The sequence below is a fragment of the Balaenoptera acutorostrata genome, chromosome 2 (genome assembly GCF_949987535.1).
Source record: "Balaenoptera acutorostrata chromosome 2, mBalAcu1.1, whole genome shotgun sequence".
In the NCBI taxonomy this organism is placed as follows: Eukaryota; Metazoa; Chordata; class Mammalia; order Artiodactyla; family Balaenopteridae; genus Balaenoptera; species Balaenoptera acutorostrata.
Genome location: NC_080065.1, coordinates 104,521,483 through 104,530,737, shown reverse-complemented (window position 1 = coordinate 104,530,737; position 9,255 = coordinate 104,521,483).

Below are 9,255 nucleotides of genomic sequence, written 5' to 3'. Positions count from 1 at the left end.
TGGTGCCCCAAAGGTCTAGAGATGGATAAGTGTTTATGGCTCCAGGAAGCTCTCAGCGGTTCTGAACTCCCTTATGAATCATTTGTGTGACTGTAAGAACTAGGCTTAAAGAACTTCCTAGACAAGAGTCAGTACCCCTTGGCCTGGTGGAGGCTGATGATGTTGGCATGACCATGTGACAGATGCACCACCTCCTTAAAGCTTTTGGGAGCCTTTCCTCAGTGGAAGGTGCTCTTACCCTGGAGAAATGGGGACTATTAAATTAGGAGGAATTGTGGTGTCTTGGCCCAGCATCCAGTAAGAGGTCCTCAGAGCAGCACAGCTACCCCACCTCTGGGTCCTAGCTACCTGGAACTTTTGGTTAACTTAAAAAAAATCACCAAACAAAATCACACACACAAATTAGCTCATGCTGAATGGGTGGCAGCTAGCAGGAATCATGTTAGCAGATATGATGGAAATGAGTTTTATTAATTATATAATTTTGAACTATCTGAATTCAGCTAGTTACACCAGACCCATTTGATGAATCAAGAGATCATGAGTATGAATAATGCCTTGGTATACACTTGCCTTATTTCTGAGTAAAGTTCCATGTTTATATGATAATCATTGATCTTCTCTCGCTACCATTATCAACAGTTCAAGCAGTCTTCCCAATTATGTTTTTATTTTCTTGTGACCTACTTCTGAAAAAATGTAGATGCCTTTGATCTAGACTATGATGGTCTTGGACCTGCTCTGCCTGAGTTCCTTTTTTTTTTGTCCTTCTGCTGCTGTGCTCTCTATCACGGAGGGGCTGACCCACGAAGGCTGTGGTTTACCAAAGTCTTGTGTTTGCTAGCTTCTCACTGACTTTAGCCAGTGGAGGCACTGGTGAGATCCCCAAGGGAGGTTGGGAGAAGCCAGGGTATTTTCCCTCCTCCCTCTGCCTTGGGCTGATGCTCTGGCAGCAGGTGAATTTATCACGTGGCTCCAGCTCCCACTGTACAGGCTCTGCGTGCGTCAGGCTTTGTTGGCTGATGGACTGTCCTGAGTTCCAGCAGTACCACCTCTTCTCTTTGTTCTCCACCCTAAAGGTGGTATTGGCATCCTGTTGTTGCTAATATCTGGGTTACGGCATCATCACCTGTTCGACTCTCAGCTTCTCCATCACCTGTGTTACCCATTCTGTGCCTTCAATCCCCTCTGTTTTAAATACTTGCAGTGGTACATAATCAACCTCCTCGTTTTGTAAAGAGGAATTTGAAGTCCAGAGAGATAAAAGTGTGCTTCCTAAGGCTATCTGGAAGTCAAACTTCTAGCATTTCAAGCACTGACAATGCGGTTAAGAATCCAGAAGAAAACAGTAATTTCTTTGATGTGAGTAGCTATCTGAAAATGCTTACACTAATGCCCAAACATCAGCCCCCCAAGCAGACACTCATTAAGCCTATTATTTCTGTTTTTTTGCAAACAATTATTCAAGTTGTTGTCACTAAAATTCTCCTGGAAACTGGTGCTCATATTTGCCTGGTGACAGCATTGCGCCCAGGCTGTTGTTTCATTGACTAGAGCTCTCATAGCCTGGAATGGTGGTGAATGTATCTCCCCAGGCACCTAATTTACTGTTAACTAGAGACTCAGCCAGTGGAATCTGAGTTGATAATTTATAGAAGCACAGAGAACTGAAACCCCCAAACACAGGACTAAATAAATTAGTGGTTTCATTTTCCTGACACAATGAGAAGCCAGAAATGGGGAGTTGCCGGCAGTAATCCCAGCTTAACGATGTCGGGGCTGAGACCTTCACTGTGGTGGTGGCCATGCAGGTCTACTGCTTAGATCTTCCTTCAAGGAAGAATTTGCCGTCTTGAGAGACTCCAAATGCAACGCTTTCAGGATCTGCCTCAGCTTTTGATGCAGGGCCACACTTTTCCCAGGCAGCCCCCAAGTAATGACTGAGCATAGCAGAAGACACTGGGGCATGGCCATTCTTTCTGATATAGGATTCATCAAATGGACAGTCTCTGCTCTGGAGGTTCCTGTTGGCTTTGCTGAAATTTTGTGAGATTTGCATCTTAATTCAAGGCTCCTCTTGTTCAATCCTGCCTTCTTCCCCCTTTCCTCTCATAAGCGTGGTCAGATTTTCAAATCAGAAAATCTGAAGGCCTTTGTGGCCCAATCCCCTACCCCCCTCCAATACCACTTTTGATCTTTACCCTCCCAATAATGCCAGAGTTGCACTCCTAACTCTGATTCAGTGTCTGCTTCCTGGAGGTCCTGACAGCACTTCTCTTGGCCCTTCCCTACTATTTTTTTTAAGTTAAATATAGCTGATGTATAATATTATATGTTACAGCTGTACAGTGTAGTGATTCACAATTTTTAAGGGTTATACTCCATTTATAGTTATTATGATATATTGGCTATATTCCCTATGTTGTATCCTTGTAGCTTATTTTATTTTTTCATTAAAAAGAATTTTTTAAAATAAATTTATTTTATTTTAAAATAAGTTGGGTCTTTGTTGCATTGGGTCTTTGTTGCTGCACACGGGCTTTCTCTAGTTGTGGTGAGCAGGGGCTACTCCTTGCTGTGGTGCACGGACTTCTCATTGCAGTGGCTTCTCTTGTTGCAGAGCATGGGCTCTAGGCACGCAGGCTTCAGTAGTTGTGGCACGCGGGCTCAGTAGTTGTGGCTCGCAGCCTCTAGAGTGCAGACTCAGTAGTTGTGGTGCACAGGCTTAGTTGCTCCGCGGCCTGTGGGATCTTCCCGGACCAGGGCTTGAACCCATGTCCCCTGAATTGGCAGGTGGATTCTTAACCACTGCACCACCAGGGAAGTCCCAAAATTTTTAAAAAATTTTATATTGGAGTATAGTTGATTTACAATGTTGTGTTAGTTTCAGGTGTACAGCAAAGTGATTCAGTTATACGTCTACATGTATCTATTCTTTTTCAGATTCTTTTCCCATTTAGGTTATTGCAGAATATTGAGTAGAGTTCCAGATACAGTAGGTCCTTGTTGATTATTTTATATACAGTAGTGTGTATATGTTAACCTCAACCTCCTAATTTATCCCTCCCCCTCCTTTCCCCTTTGGTAACCATAAGTTTGTTTTCAAAGTCTATGAGTCTGTTTCTGTTTTGTAAATAAGTTCATTTGTATCATTTCTTTTAGATTCCACATATAAGTGATATCTTATGATATTTGTCTTCCTCTGTCTGACTTACTTCACTTAGTATGATTATCTCTAGGTCCTTGTAGCTTACTTTATGCATAACAGTTTGTACCTCTTTGTCCCCTACCCCTATATTGCCCCTCCCCCTTCCCTTTCCCCAGTGGTAACCACTAGTTTGTTCTCTGTATCTGTGAATCTGTTGCTTTTTTGTTATATTCACTAGGTCGTTGTATTTTTTAGGTTCCACATATAAGTGATACCATACAGTATTGTCTTTCTCTGTCTGACTTATTTCACTTAGCAGAACATGGATCCAGATCCATCCATGTTGTTGCAAATGGCCCTTCCCTTCTATTTACTCGAGGCTGTAGAATGGTGCTCCCACCTGCAGCATCTCAGCACTGTGCCCATGCTTCAGCAGAATGCAGCACTACCAACTGATTCCGTTTTTCTTTTAGGAAATTTTACTGTTTTCATTTCTCAGGCCAGAACTGTGTTGTATAACTATAGCAACCACAAGGGAGGTGGGGAAATGATTTTTGTTTTAGCTGAACGTATCACAGTCCCAACAAAATTGAATTCTGCTACTGAGAAAGAAGAAAAGAATAGGTATTTTGTAGGCAACAAGGAGTTTTTGGCCCACTTTATTTTCATATCTGGAAAACCTTTTTTTAAAATTGAAACATAATTGATGTATGCTATTATGTTAGTTTCAGGTTACTACATAATAATTTGAAATTTGCATACATTATAAAATGATCACCATAACTCTAGTAGCCATCTGTACATGTACAAACTTTTTACAATATTACTAACCATATTCCTTATGCTGTATATTATATTCCTCTGGCTTATATATTATATATTATATAACTGGAGGTTTGTACCTCTTATCTTCTACACCTACTTCACCTCCCCACCCCTCCTTCTGGCAACCACCTGTTTGTTCTCTGTGTGTATGATTCTGTTTTCATTTTGTTTTGTTTGTTTTTGTTTTTTAGATTCCACATATAAGTGAGATCAGGTGGTATTTGTCTTCCTCTTTCTAACTTACTTCACTTAATATAATACCTTCTAGGTCCATCCATGCTGTTGCAAATGACAAGATTTAATTTTTTTATGGCTGAGGACTATTCCATTACAATTTTGTAATATTCCACATCTTCTTTATACATTTGTCTATGTCTATCTTAGGTTGCTTCCATACCTTGGCTATTTTAAATAATGCTGCAAGAAACATTGGAGTGCATATATCTTTTCAAATCAGTGTTTTTGTTTTCTTTGGATAAATACCCAGAAGTGGAATTGCTGGATTGTATGGTAGTTCTATTTTTAATTTCTTTAGGAACCTCCATACTGTTTACCATAGTGGCTGCACCAATTTACAGTCCCACCAATGAGGCATGAGGATTCCCTTTCCATATCCTTGCCATTACATGTTATTTGTTATCTTTTTGATGATAGCCATTCTGGCAGGTATGAGGTGGTATTGCATTGTGGTTTTGATTTGCATTTCCCTGATGATAAGTGGTGTTGAGCATCTTTTCATGTGTCTGTCGGCCATCTGTTTCTCTCCTTTGGGAAAATGTCTATTCAGGTGCTCTGCCCATTTTTTTAATTGGGTTATTTGTTTTTTTGATGTTGAGTTGCATGAGTTCTCTATATATTTTGGATATTAACCCCTTGTCAGATATATTGTTTGCAAATATATTTTCCTATTCAGTAGGCTGCCTTTTTGTTTTGTTGATAGTTTTCTTTGCTGTGCAAAAGCTTTTTAGTTTGATGTAGTCCCGTTTGTTTTATATTTATTTTTGTCTTTGTTTCCCTTGCCTTTGGAGACATAACCAAACAATTATTGATAAGATCAGTGTCAAAGAGCATATTGTCTGTGTTTTCTTCTGGGAGTTTTATGGTTTCAGGTCTTACACATAAGGCATTAACCCATTTTGAGGTTATTTTTGTATATGGTGTGAGAGAGTAGTCCAGTTTAATTCTTGTTGCATGCAGTTGTCCAGCTTTTCCAACACCATTTATTTAAGAGGCTATCTTTTCCCATCATATTTTCTTGGCTTCTTTATTGTAGAATAATTGTTCATATAAATGTAGGTTCATTTCTGGACTCTCCATTCAGTTCCATTGATGTATGTGTCTGTTTTTGTGGCAGTACTATACTGTTTTGATTACTATAGTTTTGTAGTATGGCTTGGAATAAGGGAGCATGATACCTCCGGTTTTGTTCCTCTTTCTCAAGATTGTTTTGGCTATTTAAGTTCTTTTGTGCTTGCATACAAACTTTAGAATTATTTGTACTAGTTCTGTGAAAAATATCACTGGTATTTTGATAGATATTGCATTGAATCTGTAGATTGCCTTGGGGAGTATGGTCAGTTTAACAATGTTCATTCTTCCAGTCTATAAGCATGGTATATTTTTCCATTTGTTCGTGTTGTCTTCAGTTTCTTTCATCAATGTCTTACAGTTTTCCAAGTACAAGTCTTTTACCTCTTTGGTTAGATTTATTCCTATGTATTTATTCTTTTGATGCAATTGTAAATGGGATTGTTTTCTTAATTTCTCTTTTTGATAGTTCATTGTTGGTGTATAGAAACACAACAGATTTCTGTATATTAATTTTGTATCCTGCAACTTTACTGAATTTATTTATTAGTTCTGATTTTTTTCGGTGGCATCTTTACGATCTTCTATATATAGTATTATGTCATCTGCAAACAGTGATAGTTTTACTTCTTTCTTTCCAATTTGGATTCCTTTTATTTCTTTTTCTTGTCTGATTTCTGTAGCTAGTGCTTCCAATACTATGCGGAATAAAAGTGGTGAGAGTGGGCATCCTTGTCTTGTTCCTGATCTTAGAGGAAATGGTTTTAGCTTTTCGCTGTTGAGTATGATGTTGGCTGTAGGTTTGTGATATTTGGCCTTTATTATATTGAGGATATTCCCTCTCTACCTACTTTCTGGAGAGTTTTTACCCTAAGTGGATGTTGAATTCTATCAAAAGCCTTTTCTACATCTATTGAGATAATTATATAGTTTTTGTTCTTCAGTTTGTTAATGTGGTGTTCACCTTATTGATTTGTGGATATGGATCCATCCTTGAATCCCTGGAATAAATCCCACTTGATCATGGTGGATGATCCTTTTAATGTATTGTTGAATTTGGTTTGCTAATATTTTGTTCAGGATTTTTGCTTATATGTTCATCAGTGATATTGGCTTGCAATTTTGTTTTTTTGTGGTGTCTTTGGTACCTTGTTTTGGTATCAGGGTAATGCTGGCCTCACAATGAGTACCTTCCTCTGCAATTTTGAGGAATAGTTTGAGAAGGATAAGCATTAACTCTTCTCTAAATGTTTGGTAGAATTCTCCTGTGAAGCCGTCTATTCCTGGACTGTTCTTTGTTTGGAGTTTTGTTTGTTTGTTTATTACTGATTCAATTTTATTCCTGGTAATTGGTCTGTTCATATTTTTTATTTCTTCCTGCTTCAGTCTTGGAGGATTGTGTGTTTCTAGGAATTTATCCATTTCTTCTAGGGTGTTCATATTTTTAGCATATAATTGTTTGTAGTAATCTCTTATGATCCTTTGTATTTTGGTGATGTTTGTTGTAACTTTTCTTTCCTTTCTGATTTTAGTCACTTGGGCCCTATCTTTTTTTCTTGGTTAATCTAGCTAAAGATTTATCAATTTTGTTCATCTTGTCAAAGCAGCTCTTAGTTTCATTGATCTTTTGGTTTTTTAGTCTCTATATTTCATTTATTTCTGCTCTGAGCTTTATGATCTTTTTCCTTCTATTAATTTTGGGTTTTGTTTTTTTCTTTTTTTAGTTCCTTTAGGTAAAGTTAGGTTGTTTATTTGAGATTTTTCTTGTTTACTGAGGTAGGCTTATATTGCTATAAACTTCCCTCTTTAAACTGCTTTTGTTGTGTCCCATAGAGTTTGGATCATTGTTTCCATTTTCATTTGCCTCCAGGTATTTTTTGATTGCCTCTTTGATTTCTTCAGTCACCCATTGGTTGTTTAGTAGCCTATTGCTTAGCCTCCACATGTTTGTGTTTTTTTGTAGTTTTTTTTTGTAGTTGAGTTCTAGTCTCATAGCATTGTGGTCAGAAAAGATGCTTGATATGATTTCAATATTCTTAAACTTGTTGAGACTTGTTTTATGCCTAGCATGTGATCTATCCTGGAGAATGTTCCACGTGAACTTGAAAAGATTGTGTATTCTCCTGCTTTTGCATGAAGTGTTCTATAGATATCTATTAACTCCATGAGGTCTAATGTGTCATTTAAAGTGAGTGTTTCTTTATTGATTTTTCTGTCTGGATGATCTGTCCATTGATGTATGTGGGATGTTAAAGTCCCCTACTATTATTGTGTTATTGTTGATTTCTCCCTTTATGTCTGCTAATATTTGCCTTATATATTGAGGCGCTCCTATTTTGGGTGCATATATATTTACAATTGTTATATCTTCTTCTTGGATTGATCGATGATCATTTTGTAGTGTCCTTCTTTGTCTCTTGTAACAGTCTTTATTTTATTTATTTAATTTTATTTTTAAAATTTTTATTTTATATTGGAGTATAGTTGATTAACAATGTTGTGTTAGTTTCAGGTGTACAGCAAAGTGATTCAGTTATACATATACATGTATCTATTCTTTTTCAAATTCTTTTCCCAATTAGATTGTTATAGAATATTAAGCAGAGTTCCCTGTGCTATACAGTAGGTCCTTGTTGGTTATCCATTTTAAATATAGCAGTGTGTACATGTCAATCCCAAACTCCCTAACTATCCCTCCTGCCACTCTTCCCCCCCTGGTAACCATAAGTTCATTCTCTAAGTATGTGAATCTCTTTCTGTTTTGTAAATAAGTTCATTTGTATCATTTTTTAAGATTTCACGTATAAGCAATATCATATGCTATTTCTCTTTCTCTGTCTGACTTACTTCACTCAGTATGACAATCTCTAGGCCCATCCATGTTGCTGCAAGTGACATTATTTTATTCTTTTTACTGGCTGAGTAATATTCCATTGTATATATGTACCACATCTTTTTTTATCCATTCTTCTGTCGATGGACATTTAGGTTGCTTCCATGTCTTGACTATTGTAAACAGCACTGCAATGAACATTGTATCCTTTTGAACCATGTTTTTCTCCAGGTATATGCCCAGGAGTGGGATTGCAGGATCACATGGTAGCTCTCTTTTTAGTTTCTTAAGGAACCTCCAAACTGTTCTCCATAGTGGCTGCACCAATTTACATTCCCACCAACAGGTTCCCTTCTCTCCACACCCTGTTCAGCATTTATTGTTTGTGGATTTTTAACAGTCTTTATTTTAAAGTCTATTTTGTCAGATTTAAGTATTGTATTTTGGCTTTCTTTTAATTTCCATTTACGTGTAATATCTTTTTCCATCCCCACACTTTTATTCTGTGTGTCATTAGATCTGAAGTGAGTCCCTTGTAGGCAGCATATATACGGGTCTTGTTTTGTTTAATCCATTCAGGTACCTTATGTCTTTTGACTAGAACATCTAGTCCATTTATATTTTAAGTAAGTATTGATAGGTATGTACTTTTTGCCATTTTGTTAATTGTTTTGGGGTTGTTTTTGTAGTTCTTTTTTTTTTCTTCTTTTGCTGCCTTCCCTTGTGATTTGATGGCTACCTTTATATTGTGTTTGGACTCCTTTTTCTCTATTTTTGTATCTATTTTTGTATCTGTTACAGGTTTTTGTTTGTGGTGACCATATATATATGTGTTTATTTTAAGTTGGTGATCTCTTAAGGTTGAATGCATTCTTACAACACTGCATTGTTACTCACCCGCTGTTGCCCTGTGCATGCTTAATGTTTTTGACATCATATTTTACATCTTTTTATGTATCCCTTAATTACTTATTGTGGATAAAGATGATTTTTACTACTTTTGTCTTCAGCCTTCCTACTAGCTTTATAAGTAATTGATCTCCTACCTTTACTGTATGTTTGCCTTTACCAATGGAATTTTTCCTTTTATAATTTTTATATTTCTAATTCTGGTCTTTTCTGCTTAGAGAAGTCCCTTTGA